This window comes from Episyrphus balteatus, chromosome 1 (genome assembly GCF_945859705.1).
Source record: "Episyrphus balteatus chromosome 1, idEpiBalt1.1, whole genome shotgun sequence".
NCBI classification, from domain to species: Eukaryota; Metazoa; Arthropoda; class Insecta; order Diptera; family Syrphidae; genus Episyrphus; species Episyrphus balteatus.
Genome location: NC_079134.1, coordinates 92,474,241 through 92,484,884, shown reverse-complemented (window position 1 = coordinate 92,484,884; position 10,644 = coordinate 92,474,241). Strand labels below are relative to the sequence as shown.

The window sequence follows — 10,644 nt, the reverse complement described above, 5'->3', positions numbered from 1 at the left end:
AAAAAAAAAAAATAATTATGGCAATGAACAAAACGAATAGATTAAATACCCCAGGTGGCAATCCAGTTAAACTGGTAAATCCACTCTCTTTAGAGGTCGGTCCTATGGATTCTGGGGAGGACCAATTATTGCTTATAAATATTGAGAGACGGAGTTCAAAGATGCAAAGAACTCCCCCAAATAAATCTACTTCAGGGGTTACATCACCGACAACTCCAAACAATATTATCGATGTCAAACACATCGGAGAAAAAGGGACCAAGAAAAATGAAGAGATCGACATTACAGATCAACAGAGTTCCATCGAAGACAAAGAGATAGACCAATCAAAATCAAAGAACTACTTTGAAGAATGGCAAATTGAAATAGCAGCAAGAAAACAACTTGAAGTTCTAGTTCAAAGTCTTCAGCTGCAAGTGAAAAAACTCGAAGAGAAAGTTTCCTTACTTGACAAGAAAGATTCAGAGTCCACGCTTCAGTTAAGTCCAAAATATATTGAGCGTGAATATCAAACTGATGAAGAAGAGCTCTTGTTTGAAACCGAGAAAAAGAAAAATAAGCGTATCACAAAGAAACGTAAACCAAACGGGAGTCCTGAGATTTGTTTAAGAAATCAGAAAAACTCTAAAAACAAAAATAATAAAGAATTGTTTACAGAAACTAAAGAACCGAATAATGTGATAGCTGTTGATAAATCAAATTCTCACGCTAAAGGCAGCAAAAAAATTACACCACCACCAATTATGATCTCAGGATTTCCAATTTTTGGAGATCTTAAGAAAATAATAGAAAAATGTACTAAAAAAGCTTGCAAATACACATCGTACAACAAAGACAACTGGAAAGTCACAGTCGAAGAAGCCGACGAGTATAGATCTGTCACTGAAGCATTGAGCAAACACCAAATTCAATGGCACTCATATGAGAACAAAGCTACAAGGCCAATAAAAGTAGTAGCCAGAGGTCTTCATTCCTCGTGCTCTCCTGAGGAAGTAGTGGTAGATCTTGTACAAAAAGGCTACCAAGCCCTTGATGCAGTCAATCTATTTAAGAATGAGACAATTAAAAACTCCTCTGGAGAATCGAAGACGAGTAAGAGGTTACTACCTTTATTCATGCTAACTTTTGACAGTAAACAAAGTGTCGAGGAGATTTATAAAGTAAGATCAATCTTGGGCATAGCTGTTAAAATTGAACCACTCCGAAAATCTAAAGTTGTTCCGCAGTGCAAACGTTGCCAAGCTTTTGGTCATACCCAAAAATACTGCAACCGCGAGTTTGCTTGTGTAAAGTGCGAAGGAAAACATGCAACTAAAAATTGTCCGATGAGCAAAGATCAGAAAGCAAAATGTGTGAACTGCCAGGGTAATCACCCGGCAAGCTATAGAGGCTGCCCAGTTGCCAAAAAATTCCAAGAGTTCAAAAGCAAAAATACATCTGCTAGAGACAAACCCAGAATCACAGTAAATACCGATTTAACTGCTGAAAACAATACTAAGAATGAACCGCCTAAAAAAGCTGTTCAAAGTAAACGCGATGAAAATAAAGCCTATTCTCAGATTCTAAAAAATGTGCGGAAGAATGAAGAGACTTCCATAAAAGAAATGCTACACCTCATTCTTCAAAGAATTGATAAACAGGATTTGAATATCAAACAGTTAAGCGAAAAAGTCGCTCTTAAAAAACAATGATGGACAGAACACTTAAAATCGCTACATGGAATGCAAACGGTCTTTTACAACACTTATCCGAATTAAAAATCTTTTTAGATCTAGAACATATAGATATTTGCTTGGTGTCCGAAACTCACTTCTCCAATGGGCAAAGTCTAGATAATGTAATAGAAAACTATTCATGTTACCACGCTCCACATCCAGCTGACAAGGCAAGAGGTGGATCGGCGATTCTTATAAAAGAAAGCTTAAAACATTATGAAGAAACCAAGCTTACTAATGAAAATATGCAAGTAACAACTATTAGTATCGGTATGAAAAAGAAAGAGTTTAAGATAGCAGCTATATACTGCCCACCAAGGCGCTCCCCGACAGAAGATGACTATACAGATCTATTAAATCTTCTTGGGCATAACTTTCTTGTTGGTGGAGACTTCAATGCGAAACACACTCATTGGGGTTCAAGACTTATATCAACAAAAGGCAAAAGACTTTTCCAAGCAGGCCGTAAATACAATTGCGAATTCTATTCCTCCAGGTCGCCTACTTACTGGCCTTCCGATACTAACAAAATACCAGACCTTATTGACTTTTTCGTAGCTAAAGGAATCAAACGAAATCACATTAGTGTCGAAGGTAATTATGACTTGTCATCAGATCATACTCCAGTGATTCTAACACTAAGTGAATCGGAAGTAATAGAAAAAAGTAATCCAAAGCTTGTAAATAAGAAAACAAACTGGAGTGATTTTAGAGAAAGGCTTTTAAGTTTTATAAATTTAAGATCTCCCATGGATACAATCGAGCAAATTGACCATGAAGTGGAACAATTTATTGCTGATGTGCAACAGGCCGCTGAAGAAAGTACTCCAACATTTTCTAATAGAAGACAAAATGAAATAAAATATCCTTTAGAGATAAGAGAGTTGATAATAGAGAAAAGAAGAGCTCGAAGAAAATGGCAAAATACTAGATTTCCAGATGATAAAACAACGTTTAACCGTATAAGCAACAATCTTAAAAAACAAATTTATAAATTCAAAAACGATTCACTCAGTACATTCCTAAAGAATTTAACGACTGATGCTTCAACCGATTTTTCGCTATGGAAAGCAGCCAAGCGCCTGAAAAGACCGCAGTTACTAAACTCTCCCTTGAAATCTCAAGATGGGAAATGGATCGGTAACCCAAAAGAAAAAGCTAACCTTTTCGCGGAGCATCTTGCGAATGTTTTTAAGCCATACCCAGCAAACGCGGCTGAAAATAGCTTACAGCTTGTTGATAAGATAGATGAAAGTGAAATACCAATTGTAAGATTAAAAGAAATAAAAAGTATGTGTTTACATCAACTATCAAATAAAAAATCACCAGGTTACGATCTTATTACTGCTCAGGTTATGAAAGAAATGCCTTTGAAAGCCTTCATAAAACTCCAATATATAATAAATGCATGCCTTAAGAAACGGTATGTCCCACACCATTGGAAAATTGCTGAAGTTATTGTCATACCCAAGCAAGGTAAGCCACCTACAGAAGTGGCGTCTTACAGACCAATATCGCTTATACCAATTATGGCAAAAGTTTTTGAAAAACTGCTTCTGAAGAGACTTAGCAAAATTATAGAAGAAAGAAGGTTAATCCCAAATCATCAGTTTGGCTTTAGAAATAAACATTCCACGATAGACCAAGTTCATAGAATAACGGATATAATAGAAAAAGCATTAGAAGAAAAACAAGTCTGTTCAGCTATTTTCTTAGATGTTGCTCAAGCCTTTGACAAGGTTTGGCATGAGGGACTTGAGTACAAACTGCAAAGGGATCTTCCCAGACAGTACTATGAAATATTAAAATCGTACATCTCAGACCGATTGTTTAGAGTAAGGTACGATCAAGAATATTCGGAATTGAAGAAAATAGAAGCCGGTGTACCACAAGGAAGTGTCCTAGGTCCTACCCTGTATTTACTATACACAAGGGATATCCCAGTTGGGAATCACACCATAATGGCTACTTTTGCAGATGATACCGCAATTTCGGTACCCGACAAATGTGTCTCTAGGGGAGCAGTAAAGCTGCAATATGCCGTCGACACAGTCAGAGATTGGACCGAAAAATGGCGTATCAAGCTCAATGAAACAAAATCTTCACATATAAACTTTACAAATAAAAAGATAAACAATATTCCAATATTCATTAATAATCAAGCTGTACCTTACGCCAATACGGCCAAATACCTTGGAATGGCTTTGGATGCAAAGCTAAAGTGGAAAGAGCACATCAAAAAGAAAAGAGAAGAACTAAACTTGAAATATAGAAAAATGTACTGGTTACTTGGTAACAACTCTGATTTATCTACCCAAAACAAAATAATGCTGTATAATCAAGTACTAAAGCCTGTTTGGACCTATGGTATCCAATTATGGGGCTGTACAAAGAAAACAAATATCGAAATCATCCAAAAATTCCAAAACAAAGTCCTTCGTGGAATAGTTAATGCACCTTGGTACATAAGAAATAGCGATCTACATCGTGACTTACAAATAGAAACGGTTACAGAAGTTGTTAAAAAATACGCTGTATCGCATAATCAGAGACTGCAAAGTCATACCAATTCTGAAATGGTGTCCGTCTTGAATACAAGAAACCATGTTCGAAGATTAAGAAGAACCAAGCCTCATGAGCTTATGGTCTAAAAAGACATGGGAAAGTATTAAAAGTTTAAACTTCCCCCAAAGTGATTTTACAAAGTTAAGAAAGAAAAATCTGATGTCGATCTCTCAAGATTGGTCCTGATAAAGAGGTGGTTTTAGTGGTTAAGAGTCCCACACTACTTGGTGTCGAATACTGCCAAGTGTCTTTTGAAGATTTCCTCCCGTCAAAAAAAAAAAAAAAAAAAAAAAAAAAAAAAATATATTTTAACAATTTTCAGCGGTTAGAGTGGCGTTGGATGTTATTCGGCAAATTGTTGAAAGCAACTGTAGCTGTTGAATGTTGGTGTTGATTTTACGCGTTAGTTTGCCGTATTAAATATTTATGACAAGCCATGACGCGCGCGACACTACACCGCAAAAAATAACAAAATGGTGTTTTTTTTTTCATTTTCTTGCCTTTGTCTTTCCCTCGTCAATTCTCCTTTTCCCACTTTTTCTAGCTTGAAGGAGTCCCTTCAAGCCTTGACCACACAGAAGGTTACTTGCGGTAGCGGTACGGGTAATTGTATGAAAAATATTCCACACCTGAACGTTGTTGTTCCAGTTTGGAATTTTTTTTTCAAACAATTACACGTACCTCGAATCTGAAGTCAGAAACAACTAATCAGCTTCCGTTTTTGAGATATTACCGTTAGAAAATGCAAAAAAAAACGTTTTGAGCTTTTCGGACCTTATTCTTTTTTGTAAGGAAAATTGTTTGAGCATATTTAGTAACGGTTTCTATAAGAACTGTTTTCCATCTTTCGATACCTGTTTAAATCTTTTCAATATTTTTTGTATTGCCCGAGATATCTTAAAATGAAGTAAGTGGGTTTGGCTTCATATGTATATCATAAAGGAGATAATAGGTGTGTTTTTTATTACCACCGGTCTTAACTGGACAAAAAAAACGCCTCGGGGCTTAACCTGAAATCTTGGCAGCACTGTATATTGAATGTTCCGAAAACAGCAGACACAACAAAACTTTAGAGTTGTCATATTTTTCGCTTTCGTCCTTTTCTTGTATTTTTCATGTATGTTTTACAAAGAGATACAAAAATGTATGCTAGCAAAACTAGTTTAATACATTTTGTCCTTCCAAACGTCAGTTTTCACGTTTGTAAACAAATTCTAAACAATTTATGAAAAAATTAGTTTGGTAGCACAGATTTAAAACTCTTCAAAAAGTTAAGCCCAGAGAAATCTCCGGGCTAAACAACTAAGCCCAAGGGGCTAAGGTGTTGTTGTATTTAACATGTAAATAGCTTAGCCCAGACTGCGTTTTTTTTTGTCTAGTTAAGACCGGTTGTAATAAAAAACACACCTAATGACGTTATTAAATTTATAAAAATACCAAACAACTGAGGATATCTCGGACAGTAAAATAGATATCGGAAAGATTTAAAAAGGTGGAAAATAGTTCATGTAAAAACCTTTACTAAATATGCTTAAACAGTTTTACTTATACTAGCCGACCCCGCCCTCGAAATTCGAGCGCCAATTTCTTTATTTTTTTTTTATTTGCAACAACTTTAAACACAATTATACCAAAATAGTTTCATTATTTTGTATAGTATTTGTTGTTGCGATTAACTACACTTTTTGAAGACAAAATTACACAGGTATATATAATATACCTACTTTTTGATATTTTTTAAACCTGATTTAGATATTGTTGAACTACGTTTTAACTGCACTCAACTACGTAAAAAAAGTATCGAAAAAGTAAATGCAAAGTGTAATCGCCTTAATGCATTGTGTTTGCACCTTGCATTTTGCGATTCAATTCAACCTGTTTCATGTTAAAGTCAGCCAAATTCCATCATTCAATCATTCAACTTCCACCAACTTCACTCAAATTTGTCATTCACATCATTGTATACTTTGTAGCTATCGTCTTAGCTTAGCTTGTAGAAGTTTAAATTTCCGGAAGGGAGAGGGCGTTATTTATCGCACTTCCAGTTTGGAATGATATTTGTGGTAAGATTTCCATTAAAATTTTAATGAATGCGTTCAGATACTTATTAATGATTAAAGATAGGTTCACATTTAATAAAGGTGCGTTCACAACAACGTCGCACAACAACGTTTTTTTCATGTTTTGACATTTTTTTGAGGATATCCCAGAAACCTGACGTGATAGTGCGAAATTGACTTCAAATCTGGATTCAGTGATCCAAAAACTATTAACATATTCGCACATCCAGATCGGAGAACTCGCAATCCCAGGTCAGAACTTTTATATTTTTTTTGTGTGGCTAACAATTTTGCTTCTATAATGCTTTAAAGAAGCAACAATTGCATCTGTAAAGCTTTATAGAACCAAAATTGTTTGTCGGGTGTGTAATCAATCTGTGAGGCGCGTACACGATGCCTCTTGAGTCAAGGACTCAATTTTGACATTTATCTTTTGAATTAAAATTTGTTGTTGTTGTATTGCACCAAGAAGCAAAAAGAAATGTGAGGGAATGTTGAAAAAAGAAAAAGTGAAAAAAGAAACGTCAAAAAAGAGTCTCGGACTCACGACCCGCGACTCTTCGGTCGGATAATTTTTTCTTTCATCTTTTTTCTCTTTTGCACTCATTATGTTAAAAAAGAGTCGCGCCTCTTGAGGCTTCATGTAATTGCTGACAAATTCTTATGTTCTTTCAAGAGAGAAAAGGACGAAAATAGATTTCATTGGTATTAAAAGTGTTTACAAAAGATTGGACCTTAGTAATAGACTTGATTTTAATAGAATTCGATTTTAACAAAAAAATCCATGGTAATAAAACAAACATCTTACTTTCTAAACTTAGATAACTAAAACAATGAAAGTTAACCATAGTTTACGTGCGATCTTAAAACAACGCACCAATGTGAACCCACCATAATGTTTTTTGATTTTCACTGAATGCTTTCATTCATTCATTCAGTCATGAATGACATTTCATTCCAGTCGATTGGAAATTTTCCAATGGAATTCCAGTTGTTTTTGTTTTGTTTTTTTTTTTTTATTTTTTATCGAATTTTAATTTGTTTAATTTCGTTATTTCGGTTAATAAAAAGTAAAAAAAATGTGATTCTGCACATCTACGCGTCATTCTCTTTCGTTCCGTGTATAATTTATGCCCCTTCGGTTTTTGGGAGCCCGGTAATTTGTACCACAAAAACTATGCTCGCCGTTTAATTATATGATGATAAATGAATAAGGTCCGAAGTACTGCATTTTCTAACGGTAATATTTCAAAAACGGGAGCTGATGAATTTTTTTTTACTTCGGATTCGAGTTCAGCACACTGAAAACCTTCAGGAAAGTATATTTTTGTTTCGGCAACAAAAAAAAATTTAATTTTGTTAACCAGTGTAATAGTATGGAGAATAAGAAAAAGCTGCCAACTTTTTTATATTCAAAATGGTGGCTCCAAAATGACGGAAATAATGGACGTTAAAATAGAATTTTCATTTTCAAAACAGTATATAAGCTAGAAATTGGGCTAAATTCATGACAAAAAGGTGTGAGATCTTAGATTTAGGATTCATAGATTCATATTCTTAAAAAAACACAAAAATTTTAAAAACAGAGTCCAAAAAATTCCAAATTAGTAAAACACACTTTAAATTTAAATCTGAAGTCGAAAAAAATCTATGACATCACGTTTCGTAGATAAAAATTAATTTTGAGCAACTTATATCTCAAAAACGTGACGTCGTAGATTTTTTTCGACTTCAGATTTGAATTAAGAACATTAAAATCTACTAGCCAACCCCGCCCTAGAAATTCGAGTGCCAATTTCTTTATTTTTTTTTTTTATTTGCATAGTTTTAAACACAATTATACCAAAATAGTTTCATTATTTTGTATAGTATTTGTTGTTGTTTTCTTGCAATTAACTACACTTTTTGAAGACAAAATACACAGGTATATATATACATATTTTTTGATATTTTTTAAACTTGATTTAGATATTGTTGAACTACGTTTTAACTACGCTCAACTACGTAAAAGAAGTATCGAAAAAGAAAATGCAAAGTGTAATCGCCTTAATGCATTGTGTTTGCACCTTGTATTTTGTGATTCAATTCAACCTGTTTCATGTTCCATTCGTTCAAATTCCATCATTCAATCATTCAACCTCCACCAACTTCACTCAAATTTGTCATTCACGCCATTGTATGTCTGTGTAGGTTCTCGTCTTAGCTTAGCTTGTAGAAGTTTAAATTTCCGGAAAGGAGAGGGCGTTATTTATCGCACTTCAAGTTGGAATGATATTTGTGAAAATTTTAATGAATGCGTTCAGATATTAATAAGAGATTAAAGATGGGTTCACATTTATTAAAGGTGCGTTCAGGTGTTGATCTTCACAGTATACAGTAGTCAAAAGGTAATCCGTGGTACTGTGTGGCATTGAAGTTTTAAGCAAAACATCCCTTTGAAAGTGAGAATCGAAATTTTTTAATCAAACAAAGTCAGCTATTACATGAAGCCTCAAGAGGCGCAACTCTTTTTTCGAATTTTCTTTTGATATAATCATTCTGTGAGGCGCGTACTATTAGACGATGCCTCTTGAGTCTAGGACTCAAATTTGACATTTCTCTTTTGATTTAAAATTCGTTGTTGTTGTATTGCACCAAGAAGCAAATAGAAATGAGAGAGAATGTTGAAAAAAGAAAAAGTGGAAAAGAAACGTCAAAAAAGAGTCTCGGACTCACGACCCACGACTCTCCGGTCGGATAATTTTTTCTTTCGTCTTTTTTCTCTTTTGCACTCATTACACTGGTTAACAAGGTTTTTGCCACAAGAACCAAAATATAATTTTCTAGTAGCTTTTGGGGTGCTGAATCCGAATCTGAAGTCAGAAAAATTTGATTGGCCTCCGTTTTTAAAATATTACCGTTAGAAAATGTCAAAAAACGTCATTTTAGCTGTTTTCGATGTTATGTTTTTTGATGTAGGGTAATTCATTGTGAATAAATTTGTAACGGTGATTATAAGAACTGGTTTTATTCTTTCAAAAAATGTTTAGATCTTTCCGATATCTCTTTTATTACCCGAGATATTTAAAATTAAAATAGCGGTCTTTGAATCAGAAACAACACTGGGCAACCAAATTGAACTTTTTTTTGCCACAAGGACCAAAATATACTTTTCTGAAGGTTTTTGGGTTGCTGAACTCGAATCCACAATCAGAAAAAATTCTATTAGCCTTCGTTCTTCAAATATTACCGTTATAAAATGCAAAAAAAGATTTATTTTTATAAAGGTTATATTTCAAGAACGGAGGCTAATAGAATTTTTCCAATTGCGGATTTGAGTTCACCAACTCGAAAACCTTCAGAAAAGTATATATTTGTTATTGTGGCAAAAATTCTGTGACCAGTGACTTAAACTTTAGATTAGGTTTAGTTTCTCTTTGACTTATTAACTGAAACTTAAGATATCTCGAGCAATAAAAAAGATATCGGGAAAATTTAAACAGTTTTTGAAAGAAGAATGTCTGTTCTTATAATAACCGTCACAAATTTGTTTATAATGAATTACCCCACATAAAAGCAGAACCTCGAAAACAGCCAAAATGACGTTTTTTAGCATCTTATAAGGGTAATATTTCACAAACAAAGGCCAATCAATTTTTTCTGATTTCAGATTCGGATTCAGCACCCCAAAAACTACTAGAAAAGTATAATTTGGTTCTTGTGGCAAAAAAAAAGTTAAATTTTGTTGACCAGTGTTATAATTAAAAAGAGTCGCGCCTAGTTAACACTTCGATTCTATTCAATATGAATCATCTTCAAGTGTTATTAAAATCTAACGGAAATATGACATCCGTCAAATAAACATCTTCAACAGTTCTCATGGTAATATGATACCTATGAGAACGTATAGCATCGATCATCGATCATCAACCATCAGCTGAATCATCCATCGACATCAAGTGGATGATATGGTTAGTTCATAGATACTCATCGAGCAAACCGGTTCTTAAATTGTAGCTTAGGTTATTATTTAATAAAGTTCTTTTTTAAAAACCCAAATAGGAATTGCAATTATTAATTGGCGCCCGAGCAGGGACACGCGAATAGTTTTTAATTGTAGTTTAATTTTGCTAAGAGTGCAGTGACGGTTATTAAAACCCAGCATCGAAAAATTTTACTATTCAAAATTTTAAGGTATAGTGCATCCAAAGGGGAGAACAGTACAAAGTATCCTCTAGCCGCGTGTGAAATTTTAAAGTGAATAAATAAGTTTTAATTAACAAAATAAGTTTTGTAATGCAGTGACGATTTTTAATTTTAAAATC

General features: G+C 34.0%; 1 long non-coding RNA gene across 1 annotated transcript; it reads right to left on the bottom strand.

Annotated features, from left to right (window-relative positions):
• Positions 1-7,075: 7,075 nt before the first annotated feature.
• Positions 7,076-9,558, bottom strand: LOC129921223 (uncharacterized). Its single transcript, XR_008773484.1, has 2 exons — positions 9,238-9,558; positions 7,076-7,574 (listed from the first exon to the last, which is right to left on the bottom strand). It is a non-coding gene; the product is annotated as an uncharacterized LOC129921223 (long non-coding RNA).
• Between the last annotated feature and the right edge of the window lie 1,086 nt (positions 9,559-10,644).